Source organism: Panulirus ornatus, chromosome 28 (assembly GCF_036320965.1).
Source record: "Panulirus ornatus isolate Po-2019 chromosome 28, ASM3632096v1, whole genome shotgun sequence".
Taxonomy (NCBI): Eukaryota; Metazoa; Arthropoda; class Malacostraca; order Decapoda; family Palinuridae; genus Panulirus; species Panulirus ornatus.
Window position 1 is genome coordinate 14,566,167 of NC_092251.1, and position 17,147 is coordinate 14,583,313.

The following is a 17,147-nucleotide window of genomic DNA, read 5'->3' on the forward strand; positions in this document are numbered from 1 at the left end:
TGGGGCGAGACGTGAGACAAGGTGGTCTGTGAGGCGGAGTGGGGCGAGACGTGAGACAAGGTGGTCTGTGAGGCGGAGTGGGGCGAGACGTGAGACAGGGTGGTCTGTGAGGCGGAGTGGGGCGAGACGTGAGACAGGGTGGTCTGTGAGGCGGAGTGGGGCGAGACGTGAGACAAGGTGGTCTGTGAGGCGGAGTGGGGCGAGACGTGAGACAGGGTGGTCTGTGAGGCGGAGTGGGGCGAGACGTGAGACAAGGTGGTCTGTGAGGCGGAGTGGGGCGAGACGTGAGACAAGGTGGTCTGTGAGGCGGAGTGGGGCGAGACGTGAGACAAGGTGGTCTGTGAGGCGGAGTGGGGCGAGACGTGAGACAAGGTGGTCTGTGAGGCGGAGTGGGGCGAGACGTGAGACAAGGTGGTCTGTGAGGCGGAGTGGGGCGAGACGTGAGACAAGGTGGTCTGTGAGGCGGAGTGGGGCGAGACGTGAGACAAGGTGGTCTGTGAGGCGGAGTGGGGCGAGACGTGAGACAAGGTGGTCTGTGAGGCGGAGTGGGGCGAGACGTGAGACAAGGTGGTCTGTGAGGCGGAGTGGGGCGAGACGTGAGACAAGGTGGTCTGTGAGGCGGAGTGGGGCGAGACGTGAGACAAGGTGGTCTGTGAGGCGGAGTGGGGCGAGACGTGAGACAAGGTGGTCTGTGAGGCGGAGTGGGGCGAGACGTGAGACAAGGTGGTCTGTGAGGCGGAGTGGGGCGAGACGTGAGACAGGGTGGTCTGTGAGGCGGAGTGGGGCGAGACGTGAGACAAGGTGGTCTGTGAGGCGGAGTGGGGCGAGACGTGAGACAAGGTGGTCTGTGAGGCGGAGTGGGGCGAGACGTGAGACAAGGTGGTCTGTGAGGCGGAGTGGGGCGAGACGTGAGACAAGGTGGTCTGTGAGGCGGAGTGGGGCGAGACGTGAGACAAGGTGGTCTGTGAGGCGGAGTGGGGCGAGACGTGAGACAAGGTGGTCTGTGAGGCGGAGTGGGGCGAGACGTGAGACAGGGTGGTCTGTGAGGCGGAGTGGGGCGAGACGTGAGACAAGGTGGTCTGTGAGGCGGAGTGGGGCGAGACGTGAGACAAGGTGGTCTGTGAGGCGGAGTGGGGCGAGACGTGAGACAAGGTGGTCTGTGAGGCGGAGTGGGGCGAGACGTGAGACAAGGTGGTCTGTGAGGCGGAGTGGGGCGAGACGTGAGACAAGGTGGTCTGTGAGGCGGAGTGGGGCGAGACGTGAGACAAGGTGGTCTGTGAGGCGGAGTGGGGCGAGACGTGAGACAAGGTGGTCTGTGAGGCGGAGTGGGGCGAGACGTGAGACAGGGTGGTCTGTGAGGCGGAGTGGGGCGAGACGTGAGACAGGGTGGTCTGTGAGGCGGAGTGGGGCGAGACGTGAGACAAGGTGGTCTGTGAGGCGGAGTGGGGCGAGACGTGAGACAAGGTGGTCTGTGAGGCGGAGTGGGGCGAGACGTGAGACAAGGTGGTCTGTGAGGCGGAGTGGGGCGAGACGTGAGACAAGGTGGTCTGTGAGGCGGAGTGGGGCGAGACGTGAGACAGGGTGGTCTGTGAGGCGGAGTGGGGCGAGACGTGAGACAAGGTGGTCTGTGAGGCGGAGTGGGGCGAGACGTGAGACAAGGTGGTCTGTGAGGCGGAGTGGGGCGAGACGTGAGACAAGGTGGTCTGTGAGGCGGAGTGGGGCGAGACGTGAGACAAGGTGGTCTGTGAGGCGGAGTGGGGCGAGACGTGAGACAAGGTGGTCTGTGAGGCGGAGTGGGGCGAGACGTGAGACAGGGTGGTCTGTGAGGCGGAGTGGGGCGAGACGTGAGACAAGGTGGTCTGTGAGGCGGAGTGGGGCGAGACGTGAGACAAGGTGGTCTGTGAGGCGGAGTGGGGCGAGACGTGAGACAAGGTGGTCTGTGAGGCGGAGTGGGGCGAGACGTGAGACAAGGTGGTCTGTGAGGCGGAGTGGGGCGAGACGTGAGACAGGGTGGTCTGTGAGGCGGAGTGGGGCGAGACGTGAGACAAGGTGGTCTGTGAGGCGGAGTGGGGCGAGACGTGAGACAGGGTGGTCTGTGAGGCGGAGTGGGGCGAGACGTGAGACAAGGTGGTCTGTGAGGCGGAGTGGGGCGAGACGTGAGACAGGGTGGTCTGTGAGGCGGAGTGGGGCGAGACGTGAGACAAGGTGGTCTGTGAGGCGGAGTGGGGCGAGACGTGAGACAGGGTGGTCTGTGAGGCGGAGTGGGGCGAGACGTGAGACAAGGTGGTCTGTGAGGCGGAGTGGGGCGAGACGTGAGACAGGGTGGTCTGTGAGGCGGAGTGGGGCGAGACGTGAGACAGGGTGGTCTGTGAGGCGGAGTGGGGCGAGACGTGAGACAAGGTGGTCTGTGAGGCGGAGTGGGGCGAGACGTGAGACAAGGTGGTCTGTGAGGCGGAGTGGGGCGAGACGTGAGACAAGGTGGTCTGTGAGGCGGAGTGGGGCGAGACGTGAGACAAGGTGGTCTGTGAGGCGGAGTGGGGCGAGACGTGAGACAAGGTGGTCTGTGAGGCGGAGTGGGGCGAGACGTGAGACAGGGTGGTCTGTGAGGCGGAGTGGGGCGAGACGTGAGACAAGGTGGTCTGTGAGGCGGAGTGGGGCGAGACGTGAGACAAGGTGGTCTGTGAGGCGGAGTGGGGCGAGACGTGAGACAGGGTGGTCTGTGAGGCGGAGTGGGGCGAGACGTGAGACAAGGTGGTCTGTGAGGCGGAGTGGGGCGAGACGTGAGACAAGGTGGTCTGTGAGGCGGAGTGGGGCGAGACGTGAGACAAGGTGGTCTGTGAGGCGGAGTGGGGCGAGACGTGAGACAGGGTGGTCTGTGAGGCGAAGTGGGGCGAGACGTGAGACAAGGTGGTCTGTGAGGCGGAGTGGGGCGAGACGTGAGACAAGGTGGTCTGTGAGGCGGAGTGGGGCGAGACGTGAGACAGGGTGGTCTGTGAGGCGGAGTGGGGCGAGACGTGAGACAGGGTGGTCTGTGAGGCGGAGTGGGGCGAGACGTGAGACAAGGTGGTCTGTGAGGCGGAGTGGGGCGAGACGTGAGACAGGGTGGTCTGTGAGGCGAAGTGGGGCGAGACGTGAGACAAGGTGGTCTGTGAGGCGGAGTGGGGCGAGACGTGAGACAAGGTGGTCTGTGAGACGGAGTGGGGCGAGACATGAGACAGAGTGGGCCGTGAGGCGGAGTGGGACGAGGCGTGAGACGAGCTAAGGGCGTGAGTCGGGGAGGGACAAGGCGTATGAGTGGCTGGGTTTTGTTGTGGACGAGGAGCGGTTTGAGTCTGGGCATTAGACATAGGAACAGTATGGGTTGTGGTGGTGTAGCGCGGCACTTAAGGGGTTCTTGAAGCCTTGAGACGCTCAACAATATTCCCATCATGACACAGTGAAGCCTCGGCTCCAGCGTATAGTGGCCGTGCAATACTCCCAGGAGCAGGATTGTGTGTTCTACGGGTGGAACTTAGGATAGCCAAGCAGCAAATCCTCGCAAGGACCTTAGAGCAGGATATGGCATTGTTCGCAGTCGTAGGATGTAGGTAGTCCTTACGGTAATGGTTTGGACACTCTAGTAGCCGGATGGTCCAAGTATCGAGGACGTAACAGAGACCCTCGTCACAAGAGTGAGGTCCTCTCACTCACAACGCCCTGGCTACGTCTGAGTCGCACGCTGCAGGCTGTCCTGGTCTCGACTGCGTTCTAACAGCAAGGTAATCGTGGATTCTGACAACGTGGATCGTCTTACTAACTGTTTGTAGTGGAATTCTTGGAGTAAAGTGGAGAGGTTCCTGCAGAGATAGAGGATGTTGTAATAGCGAAGGCTGACTTACTCAAGGAGACACCAGTTGAGTATCTCCAATCGGCAGGTTATCCAAATTAGACGCATACGCATCCATAAACCAATTAGCAAGTACCTTTGTTGCATCCTCTCTCTCTCTCTCTCTCTCTCTCTCTCTCTCTCTCTCTCTCTCTCTCTCTCTCTCTCTCTCTCTCTCTCTCTCTCTCTCTCTCTCTCTCTCTCTCTCTCTCCCTTTCATCGTTCCCTTCCTTCACACTCTTTTTCTCCTTCCCGTTCCTCCTCCTCTTCCAAAATCCTTCATCTTTTCCTTAACTCTCCTCTTCTTCCTTCTCTCCTCCGCCACTCGCGGTACACACACGTGTCGACACGATCTGCCAGGCCAACCTTCCCATGGGCCGCCACTGATGACCTCCTTTGATCTAGAACAATCAACGGATTATTGAAAATCTGCTCCATGTAGTTCAATACAGGTGGGGGACGAGAGTGTGTTGAATCGAGTGGGAGCGAGTACCTATGGATGTGGACGGTGGCGAGCGTTGCTGCTATGGTTTATTTCGTGACAATGTGTGGGACTGGTACAGGTAATGGTGGGTTTCGTCAGGTAGGTGATAGTAGATATAGATGGGTTAAGGTAGGGATGAACTGTACATGATGATGTATTAATTCATGTTGGGCATGGCGGCACGTACAGGAGTAGGGCTGAACGTGCTATATGTGTGATTGGAGTGGGTTGTTCTTTGCCATACGTGTTCGGATTTTGAGGTGATTCTTGCAGGTGGATATGGGTTGTGTGTGGTGATTCTTGCAGGTGGGGGTGGGTTGTGTGTGATGATTCTTGCAGGTGGGGTGGGTTGTGTGTGGTGATTCTTGCAGGTGGGGTTGGGTTGTGTGTGGTGATTCTTGGTAGGGTTGGGTTGTGTGTGGTGATTCTTGCAGGTGGGGTGGGTTGTGTGTGATGATTCTTGCAGATGGGGTGGGTTGTGTGTGGTGATTCTTGCAGGTGGGGTTGGGTTGTGTGTGATGATTCTTGCAGGTGGGTTGGGTTGTGTGTGGTGATTCTTGCAGGTGGGGTTGGGTTGTGTGTGATGATTCTTGCAGATGGGGTGGGTTGTGTGTGGTGATTCTTGCAGGTGGGGTGGGTTGTGTGTGGTGATTCTTGCAGGTGGGGTTGGGTTGTGTGTGGTGATTCTTGCAGATGGGGTGGGTTGTGTGTGGTGATTCTTGCAGGTGTGGATGGGTTGTGTGTGGTGATTCTTGCAGGTGGGGTGGGTTGTGTGTGATGATTCTTGCAGGTGGGGTTGGGTTGTGTGTGGTTATTCTTGCAGGTGGGGTTGGGTTGTGTGTGGTGATTCCTGCAGATGGGGTGGGTTGTGTGTGATGATTCTTGCAGGTGGGGTGGGTTGTGTGTGGTGACTCTTGCAGGTGGGGTGGGTTGTGTGTGATGATTCTTGCAGGTGGGGTTGGGTTGTGTGTGGTGATTCTTGCAGGTGGGGTTGGGTTGTGTGTGGTGATTCTTGCAGATGGGGTGGGTTGTGTGTGATGATTCTTGCAGGTGGGGTTGGGTTGTGTGTGGTGACTCTTGCAGGTGGGGTGGGTTGTGTGTGATGATTCTTGCAGGTGGGGTTGGGTTGTGTGTGGTGATTCTTGCAGGTGGGGTTGGGTTGTGTGTGGTGATTCTTGCAGATGGGGTGGGTTGTGTGTGATGATTCTTGCAGGTGGGGGTGGGTTGTGTGTGGTGATTCTTATAGGTGGGGTGGGTTGTATGTGGTGATTCTTGCAGGTGTTGGTGGGTTGTGTGTCATGATTCTTGCAGGTAGAGTTGGGTTGTGTGTGGTGATTCTTGCAGGTGGGGTGGGTTGTGTGTGATGATTCTTGCAGGTGGGGTGGGTTGTGTGTGGTGATTCTTGCAGGTGGGGTGGGTTGTATGTGGTGATTCTTGCAGGTGAGGGTGGGTTGTGTGTGATGATTCTTGCAGGTGGGGTTGGGTTGTGTGTGGTGATTCTTGCAGGTGGGGTGGGTTGTATGTGGTGATTCTTGCAGGTGGGGTTGGGTTGTGTGTGATGATTCTTGCAGGTGGGGTTGGGTTGTGTGTGGTGATTCTTGCAGGTGGGGTTGGGTTGTGTGTGGTGATTCTTGCAGGTGGGGTTGGGTTGTGTGTGGTGATTCTTGCAGGTGGGGTGGGTTGTGTGTGATGATTCTTGCAGGTGGGGGTGGGTTGTGTGTGGTGATTCTTGCAGGTGGGGTGGGTTGTGTGTGGTGATGCTTGCAGGTGGGATGGGTTGTATGTGGTGATTCTTATAGGCGGGGATGGGTGTGTGTAGGGATTCTTGTAGGTGGGGTGGGTGACGTGACATATGAAGACAGACTTGCCCAACCTCACCTCCGTCTGCTACCACCCGGCCTGGTAGGCTGGGCCAGGAATTACGTATAAAAGAGAATGCTTCAACCCAAACTCCTCTCAATGGTGAATGATACTCCTGGGATATATATACATGCTTAGCCCATTATTTACAGAAATATACACATGGCAAATGATATTCACTGTACAAAATAACTATCCTGGATGTGTGTGGAGGCTTCACCAACGACCGAGTCAGACTTGATATAATTAATAACTAGATAACTAATAACCAGATAACTCTTTTAGACCCTTCCTTAACACAGGTCAACAAACACTGCCAAAGACCTGGAGTAGAGCTTACTAGAGCAACCTGGTCACAAAATCACTGGAGAAATACAGTCACAATCCTGAAGTCTCGACCACACTTGTGCTTCCTTCACTCCAGCTGGCTGACTGAGGACGTCCACCTGGCTGACTGAGGACGTCCAGCTGGCTGACTGAGGACGTCCAGCTGGCTGACTGAGGACGTCCAGCTGGCTGACTGAGGACGTCCAGTTGGCTGACTGAGGACGTCCAGCTGGCTGACTGAAGACGTCCAGCTGGCTGACTGAGGACGTCCAGCTGGCTGACTGAGGACGTCCAGCTGGCTGAGTGAGGACGTCCAGCTGGCTGACTGAGGACGTCCAGCTGGCTGACTGAGGACGTCCAGCTGGCTGACTGAGGACGTCCAGCTGGCTGATTGAGGACGTCCAGCTGGCTGACTGAGGACGTCCAGCTGGCTGACTGAGGACGTCCAGCTGGCTGACTGAGGACGTCCAGCTGGCTGACTGAGGACGTCCAGCTGGCTGACTGAGGACGTCCAGCTGGCTGACTGAAGACGTCCAGCTGGCTGACTGAGGACGTCCAGCTGGCTGACTGAAGACGTCCAGCTGGCTGACTGAGGACGTCCAGCTGGCTGACTGAGGACGTCCAGCTGGCTGACTGAGGACGTCCAGCTGGCTGACTGAGGACGTCCAGCTGGCTGACTGAAGACGTCCAGCTGGCTGACTGAGGACGGCCAGCTGGCTGACTGAGGACGTCCAGCTGGCTGACTGAGGACGTCCAGCTGGCTGACTGAGGACGTCCAGTTGGCTGACTGAAGACGTCCAGCTGGCTGACTGAGGACGTCCAGCTGGCTGACTGAGGACGTCCAGCTGGCTGACTGAGGACGTCCAGCTGGCTGACTGAGGACGTCCAGCTGGCTGACTGAGGACGTCCAGCTGGCTGACTGAAGACTTCCAGCTGGCTGACTGAGGACGTCCAGCTGGCTGACTGAAGACGTCCAGCTGGCTGACTGAAGACGTCCAGTTGGCTGACTGAAGACGTCCAGCTGGCAAGGTTCTCCAGCTCATTGTTCTCATAATATGACGCACGCAGCACACAAAACATTACACCATGTATGTACATGAATACAGCTGATGTAACTTTGCATAATTACAAAAAAAGGACAAATAGAGAATTAATGTTTGTTGCTACAACAGTTTTACAGCATATAACGAAATATTAGTATATACTTATACTCTCATACATAGAAAATGTAATGCGGCAACAGGTGGACTTCAGTAAAGTCTAGGAAGACCTAACAATTATATGTGGTGATTGTTGTAGGTGGGGTGGGTTGTGGGGTGATTCTAGCAGGTGGGGTGGGTTGTGTGTGGTGATTCTTGCAGATAGGGTGAGCGGTGTGTGGTGATTCTTGCAGGTGGGGTGGGTTGTGTGGTGATTCTTGCAGGTGGGGTGGGTTGTGTGTGGTGATTCTTGCAGGTGGGGTGGGTTGTGGGGTGATTCTCGCAGGTGGGGTGGGTTGTGTGTGGTGATTCTTGCAGGTGGGGTGGGTTATGTGTGGTGATTCTTGCAGATAGGGTGAGCAGTGTGTGGTGATTCTTGCAGGTGGGGTGGGTTGTGTGGTGATTCTTGCAGGTGGGGTGGGTTGTGTGGTGATTCTTGCAGGTGGGGTGGGTTGTGTGTGGTGATTCTTGCAGGTGGGGTGGGTTGTGTGTGGTGATTCTTGCAGGTGGGGTGGGTTGTGTGGTGATTCTTGCAGGTGGGGTGGGTTGTGTGTGGTGATTCTTGCAGGTGGGGTTGGGTTGTGTGTGGTGATTCTTGCAGGTGTGGATGGGTTGTATGTGGTGATTCTTATAGGCGGGGATGGGAATGTGTGTAGGGATTCTTGTAGGTGGGGTGGGTGACGTGACATATGAAGACAGACTTGCCCAACCTCACCTCCGTCTGCTACCACCCGGCCTGGTAGACTGGGCCAGGAATTACGTATAAAAGAGAATGCTTCAACCCAAACTCCTCTCAATGGTGAATGATACTCCTGGGATATATATACATGCTTAGCCCGTTGCTTAGCCCATTATTTACAGAAATATACACATTGCAAATGATATTCACTGTACAAAATAACTATCCTGGATGTGTGTGGAGGCTTCACCAACGACCGAGTCAGACTTGATATAATTAATAACTAGATAACTAATAACCAGATAACTCTTTTAGACACTTCCTAAACACAGGTCAAGAAACACTGCCAAAGACCTGAAGTAGAGCTTACTAGAGCAACCTGGTCACAAAATCACTGGAGAAATACAGTCACAATCCTGAAGTCTCGACCACACTTGTGCTTCCTTCACTCCAGGTGGCTGACTGAGGACGTCCAGGTGGCTGACTGAGGACGTCCAGCTGGCTGACTGAGGACGTCCAGCTGGCTGACTGAGGACGTCCAGCTGGCTGACTGAGGACGTCCAGTTGGCTGACTGAGGACGTCCAGCTGGCTGACTGAAGACGTCCAGCTGGCTGACTGAGGACGTCCAGCTGGCTGACTGAGGACGTCCAGCTGGCTGATTGAGGACGTCCAGCTGGCTGACTGAGGACGTCCAGCTGGCTGACTGAGGACGTCCAGCTGGCTGACTGAGGACGTCCAGCTGGCTGATTGAGGACGTCCAGCTGGCTGACTGAGGACGTCCAGCTGGCTGACTGAGGACGTCCAGCTGGCTGACTGAGGACGTCCAGCTGGCTGACTGAGGACGTCCAGCTGGCTGACTGAGGACGTCCAGCTGGCTGACTGAAGACGTCCAGCTGGCTGACTGAGGACGTCCAGCTGGCTGACTGAAGACGTCCAGCTGGCTGACTGAGGACGTCCAGCTGGCTGACTGAGGACGTCCAGCTGGCTGACTGAGGACGTCCAGCTGGCTGACTGAGGACGTCCAGCTGGCTGACTGAAGACGTCCAGCTGGCTGACTGAGGACGGCCAGCTGGCTGACTGAGGACGTCCAGCTGGCTGACTGAGGACGTCCAGCTGGCTGACTGAGGACGTCCAGCTGGCTGACTGAGGACGTCCAGCTGGCTGACTGAAGACTTCCAGCTGGCTGACTGAGGACGTCCAGCTGGCTGACTGAAGACGTCCAGCTGGCTGACTGAAGACGTCCAGTTGGCTGACTGAAGACGTCCAGCTGGCAAGGTTCTCCAGCTCATTGTTCTCATAATATGACGCACGCAGCACACAAAACATTACACCATGTATGTACATGAATACAGCTGATGTAACTTTGCATAATTACAAAAAAAGGACAAATAGAGAATTAATGTTTGTTGCTACAACAGTTTTACAGCATATAACGAAATATTAGTATATACTTATACTCTCATACATAGAAAATGTAATGCGGCAACAGGTGGACTTCAGTAAAGTCAAGGAAGACCTAACAATTATGTGTGGTGATTGTTGTAGGTGGGGGTGGGTTGTGTGGTGATTCTAGCAGGTGGGGTGGGTTGTGTGGTGACTCTTGCAGGTGGGGTGGGTTGTGTGTGGGGATTCTTGCTAGTGGGGTGGGTTGTGTGTGGTGATGCTTGCAAGTGGGGTTGGTTGTGTGTGGTGATTCTTACAGGTGGGGTGGGTTGTGTGGTGATTCTTGCAGGTGGGGTTGGGTTGTGTGTGATGATTCTTGCAGGTGGGGGTGGGTTGTATGTGATGATTCTTGCAGGTGGGGTGGGTTGTATGTGATGATTCTTGCAGGTGGGGTTGGGTTGTGTGTGATGATTCTTGCAGGTGGGGTGGGTTGTATGTGATGATTCTTGCAGGTGGGGTGGGTTGTATGTGATGATTCTTGCAGGTGGGGGTGGGTTGTATGTGATGATTCTTGCAGGTGGGGGTGGGTTATATGTGTGATTCTTGCAGTGGGAGGTGGTTATATGTGGTGATCTTGCAGTTGGAGGTGGTTTATATGTGTGATCCTTGCAGTTGGAGGTGGGTTATATGTGATGATCCTTGCAGGTGGAGGTGGGTATATGTGATGATCCTTGCAGGTGGAGGTGGGTTATATGTGATGATCCTTGCAGGTGGAGGTGGGTTATATGTGATGATCCTTGCAGGTGGAGGTGGGTTATATGTGATGATCCTTGCAGGTGGAGGTGGGTTATATGTGATGATCCTTGCAGGTGGAGGTGGTTATATGTGATGATCCTTGCAGGTGAAGGTGGTTATATGTGATGATCCTTGCAGGTGGAGGTGGTTATATGTGATGATCCTTGCAGGTGGAGGTGGGTTATATGTGATGATCCTTGCAGGTGGAGGTGGGTTATATGTGATGATCCTTGCAGGTGGAGGTGGTTATATGTGATGATCCTTGCAGGTGGAGGTGGGTTATATGTGATGATCCTTGCAGGTGGAGGTGGTTATATGTGGTGATCCTTGTAGGTGGAGGTGGGTTATACGTGGTGATCCTTGTAGGTGAAGGTGGGCTGTATGTGGTGATCTTTGCACTTGGAGGTGAACTATATGTGGTGATCTTTGTAGGTGGAGGTGGGCTACCAATGGTGATCCTTGTAGGTGGAGTTGGGCTATATGTGGTCCTTGTAGGTGGAGTTGGGCTATATGTGGTGATCCTTGTAGGTGTGGGTGGGCTATATATGGTGATCCTTGTACTTGGAGGTGGGCTATATGTGGTGATCTTTGTGGTGGAGGTGGGCTATATATGGTGATCCTTGTACTTGGAGGTGGGCTATATGTGGTGATCTTTGTGGTGGAGGTGGGCTATATATGGTGATCCTTGTACTTGGAGGTGGGCTATATGTGGTGATCTTTGTGGTGGAGGTGGGCTATATATGGTGATCCTTGTAGGTGGAGGTGGGCTATATGTGGTGATCCTTGTAGGTGAAGGTGGGCTATATGTGATGGTCTTTGTAGGTGAAGGTGGGTTATACGTGGCGATTCTTTTGATTGGGGTTTGATTTTGCGTGACGATTCTTGCAGGTGGTGATGAGATGAGTGTGGTGTTACAAAACTTGAATTACACACTACATATGCAGATCAATCAGCAGTATGCATGAGAAACAGAAGATGCATTACACAGTTAGATGCAAGATGACAGAAGAAGGAGTCACGCGGGGAGTGCTCATCCTCCGCGAAGGCTCAGATTAGGGTGCCTAAATGTGTGTGGATGTAACCAAGTAGAGAAAAAAGGAGAGATAGATAATATGTTTGAGGAAAAGAACCTGGATGTTTTGGCTGTGAGTGAAACGAAGCTCAAGGGTAAAGGGGAAGAGTGGTTTGGGAATATCTTGGGAGTAAAGTCAGGGGTTCGTGAGAGGACAAGAGCAATGAAAGGAGTAGCACTACTCAAGAAACAGGAGTGGTGGGAGTATGTGATAGAGTGTAAGAAAGTGAACTCTACATTAATATGGGTAAAACTGAAAGTGGACGGAGAGAGATGGGTGATTATTGGTGCCTATGCACCTGGGCATGAGAAGAAAGATCATGAGAGGCAAGTGTTTTGGGAGCAGCTGAGTGAGTGTGTTAGTAGTTTTGATGCACAGGACCGGGTTATAGTGATGGGTGATTTGAATGCAAAGATGAGTAATGTGGCACTTGAGGGAATAACTGGTGTAAATGGGGTGTGCAGTGTTGTAAATGGAAATGGTGAAGAGCTTGCAGATTTATGTGCTGAAAAAGGATTGGTGATTGGGAATACCTTTAAAAAGAGAGATATACATAAGTATACGAATGCAAGTAGAAGAGATTGGCAGAGAGCGTTATTGGATTACATGTTAATTGATAGGCGCGCGAAAGAGAGACTTCTGGATGTTAATATGCTGAGAGGTGCAACTGGAGGGATGTCTGATCATTATCTTGTGGAGGCGAAGGTGAAGATTTGTAGAGGTTTCCAGAAAAGAGGAGAGAACGTTGGGGTGAAGAGAATGGTGAGAGTAAGTGAGCTTGGGAAGGAGACTTGTGTGAGGTAGTACCAGGAGAGACTGAGTACAGAATGGAAAAAGGTGAGAACAAAGGAGGTAAGGGGAGTGGGGGAGGAATGGGATATATTTAGGGAAGCAGTGGTGGCTTGCGCAAAGGATGCTTGTGGCATGAGAAGCGTGGGAGATGGGCAGATTAGAAAGGGTAGTGAGTGGTGGGATGAAGAAGTAAGATTATTAGTGAAAGAGAAGAGAGAGGCATTTGGACGATTTTTGCAGGGAAATAATGCAAATGAGTGGGAGATGTATAAAAGAAGGAGGCAGGAGGTCAAGAGAAAGGTGCAAGAGGTGGAAAAGAGGGCAAATGAGAGTTGGGGTGAAAGAGTATCATTAAATATTAGGGAGAATGAAAAGATGTTTTGGAAGGAGATAAATAAAGTGGGTAAGACAAGGGAACATTAGTGAAGGGGGCTAATGGGGAGGTGATAACAAGTAGTGGTGATGTGAGAAGGAGATGGAGTGAGTATTTTGAAGGTTTGTTGAATGTGTTTGATGATAGAGTGGCAGATATAGGGTGTTTTGGTCGAGGTGGTATGCAAAGTGAGAGGGTTATGGAGAATGATTTGGTAAACAGAGAAAAGGTAGTAAAAGCTTTGCGGAAGATGAAAGCCGGCAAGGCAGCGGGTTTGGATGGTATTGCACTGGAATTTATTAAAAGAAAAGAAGGTGGGTGACTGTATTGTTGACTGGTTGGTAAGGTTATTTAATGTGTGTATGACTCATGGGGAGGTGCCTGAGGACTGACGGAATGCTTGCATAGTGCCATTGTACAAAGGCAAAGGGGATAAAAGTGAATGCTCAAATTACAGAGGTATAAGTTTGATGAGTATTCCTGGTAAATTATATGGGAGAGTATTGATTGAGAGGGTGAAGGCATGTACAGAGCATCAGATTGGGGAAGAGCAGTGAGGTTTCAGAAGTGGTAGAGGATGTGTGGATCAGGTGTTTGCTTTGAAGAATGTACGTGAGAAATACTTAGAAGAGCAAATGGATTTGTATGTAGCATTTATGGATCTGGAGAAGGCATATGATAGAGTTGATAGAGATGCTCTGTGAAAGGTGTTAAGAATATATGGTGTGGGAGGTAAGTTGTTAGAAGCAGTGAAAAGTTTGTATCGAGGATTTGAGGCATGTGTACGAGTAGGAAGAAAGCTAAGTGATTGGTTCTCAGTGAATGTTGGTTTGCGGCAGGGGTGCGTGATGTCTCCATGGTTGTTTAATTTGTTTATGGATGGTGTTGTTAGGGAGGTGAATGCAAGAGTTTTGGAAAAAGGGGCAAATATGCAGTCTGTTGTGGATGAGAGAGCTTGGGAAGTGAGTCAGTTGTTGTTCGCTGATGATACAGCGCTATTGGCTGATTCGGGTGAGAAACTGCAGAAGCTGGTGACTGAGTTTGATAAAGTGTGTGAAAGAAGAAAGTTGAAAGTAAATGTGAATAAGAGCAAGGTTATTAGGTACAGTAGGGTTGAGGGACAAGTCAATCGGGGGGTAAGTTTGAATGGAGAAAAATTGGAGGAAGTGAAGGGCTTTAGATATCTGGGAGTGGATTTGGCAGCGGATGGAACCATGGAAGCGGAAGTGAATCATAGGCTGGTGGGAGGGGGCGAAAACTCTGGGAGCGTTGAAAACTGTGTGGTAGTCGAGAACGTTATCTTGGAAAGCCAAAATGGGTATGTTTGATGGAATAGTGGTTCCAAAAATGTTATATGGTTGCGAGGCGTGGGCTCTAGATAGAGTTGTGCGGAGGAGGGTGGATGTGCTGGAAATGAGACGTTTGAGGACAATATGTGGTGTGAGGTGGTTTATTCGAGTAAGTAATGAAAGGGTAATAGAGATGTGTGGTGATAAAAGGAGTGTGGTTGAGAGAGCAGAAGAGGGTGTTTTGAAATGGTTTGGTCTCATGGAGAAAATGAGTGAGGAAAGATTGACAAAGAGGATATATGTGTCAGAGGTGGAGGGAACGAGGAGAAGTGGGAGACCAAATTGGAGGTGGAAGGATGGAGTGAAAAAGATTTTGAGTGATCGAGGACTGAACATGCAGGAGGGTGAAAAGCGTGCAAGGAATAGAGTGAATTGGAACGATGTGGTATACCGGGGTCGATGTGTTGTCAATGGATTGAACCAGGGCATGTGAAGCGTCTGGGGTAAACCATGGAAAGTTTTGTGCGGCCTTGATGTGGAAAGGGAGCTGTGGTTTCGGTGCATTTTACATGACAGATAGAGACTGAGTGTGAACGAATGTGGCCTTTGTTGTCTTTTCCTAGCGATACCTCGCGCACATGCGAGTGGAGCGGGTTTTCATTTCGTGTGTGGCGGGGTGGCGACGAGAATGAATACGGGCAGACAGTATGAATTATGTAAATGTGTATATATGTATATGTGTGTGTGTGTATATATTTGTATACGTTGAGATGTATAGGTATGTATATGTGCGTGTGTGGACGTGTGTGCATATACATGTGTATGTGGGTGGGTTGGGCCATTCTTTCGTCTGTTTCCTTGCGCTACCTTGCTAACGCGGGAGACAGCGACAAAGTATAATAAATATATATATATATATATATATATATATATATATATATATATATATATATATATATATATATATATATATATATATATATATGAAGTCTATGAAATTCCTACTCATCAAAATATTTAGGATCCGTCGTCCAGTTCTATCTTAAGATGTTACTTGCTGTTAACAGTCAAACAAGAAGCGATAGAATGTATGCAGTCATGATAGAATGTATGCAGTCATGATAGAATGTATGCAGTCATGATAGAATGTATGCAGTCATGATAGAATGTATGCAGTCATGATAGAATGTATGCAGTCATGATAGAATGTATGCAGTCATGATAGAATGTATTCAGTCATGATAGAATGTATGCAGTCATGATAGAATGTATGCAGTCATGATAGAATGTATGCAGTCATGATAGAATGTATGCATTCATGAAAACTATGAAATATTTCATTTCTCAGTTCTTCATTAACAAAGACATACTGGGCTGTTGTTGCAAACGCTGAGTCACAATGAAAGTACATGTTCCTGAATCTATACATACTTTGATACTCCCTGCATAGTGTTCGTGTATATACCCTTGATATTCCCTGTACAGTGTTCGTGTATATACCCTTGATATTCCCTGTACAGCGTTCTTGTATATACCCTTGATATTCACTGTACAGTGTTCGTGTATATACCCTTGATATTCCCTGTACAGCGTTCTTGTATATACCCTTGATATTCCCTGCACAGCGTTCTTGTATATACCCTTGATATTCACTGTACAGTGTTCGTGTATATACCCTTGATATTCCCTGCACAGCGTTCTTGTATATACCCTTGATATTCCCTGTACTGTGTTCGTGTATATAACCTTGATATTCCCTGTACTGTGTTCGTGTATATAACCTTGATACTCCTTGCATAGTGTTCGTGTATGTACCCTTGATACTCCCTGCACAGCGTTCTTGTATATACCCTTGATATTCCCTGTACAGTGTTCGTGTATATACCCTTGATATTCCCTGTACTGTGTTCGTGTATATAACCTTGATATTCCCTGTACTGTGTTCGTGTACATAACTTTGATATTCCCTGTACTGTGTTCGCGTATATAACCTTGATATTCCCTGTACTGTGTTCGTGTACATAACCTTGATATTCCCTGTATAGTATTTGCGTATATAACCTTGATACTCCCTGCACAGCGTTCTTGTATATACCCTTGATATTCCCTGTACAGTGTTCGTGTATATACCCTTGATATTCCCTGTACAGTGTTCGTGTATATAACCTTGATATTCCCTGTACAGTGTTTGTGTATGTACCCTTGAATGCGTGCCTGTTCATCATATGAGAGTAAGTAATGTCGGTTTAAGAGAGAAAAGTGTATTTATCTGTAATTATGAGTGTCAACTTTCCTTTCGTTCATTGAACGTTTGTTTCAGCTAAATACGTTTACATATGTCAGGTTTTTTTTTTAATAATTGTCTGTCTTCATATACTTGCGTCCTAGCGTGTGTAGGTAAATGTTTTGTTGTTTTTTTTGCGCGTAAAAATAGGAAGGCATGTGTAAATTCACGCAGAAACAGTAAAAAGAAATGTATTACCACTTTTTGAGTGAAAGAATGTGACACCACGGACGAAGGATTTTGAGAAATAACAATTGGTCTGGCGAGAAGTTTTGGTTTCATGATAATGTGATACATTCATTGTTTGCGACGTTTACAAAGGAAATTAAACCACAACAAACCAATGGGTCTTTTCAAGACTGTTTGTGATACTGGAAGATATCAGAAACTCACAAATTAGTGTGGTAAAAGTTAGAAGGCAAACAGGTAATTCAACGAGGCTTAAACTCCAATTTGTTAATGTGGTTAAGAAGCCGCCAAAAATGTAAGTCGTGGACATGAAGCAAGATAGTTATCAAGTTTATCCTTAAATGTATCTGTAGTTCTACTGCCAATCTTTCTAATCCGTAAATCATTTCATATATCAACAATCCTCTTGAAGAAAAAAATTCTTCGCCTTATTTGAATCAAAATGTTTGCCCGCGAGATTGTATCCATTACTACGAGTTAAATCAGACAAATTAAGCTTCAAGTATCTTCATATAACATGATTAATAAAGCCATGGATAAATTTTTAATACGCC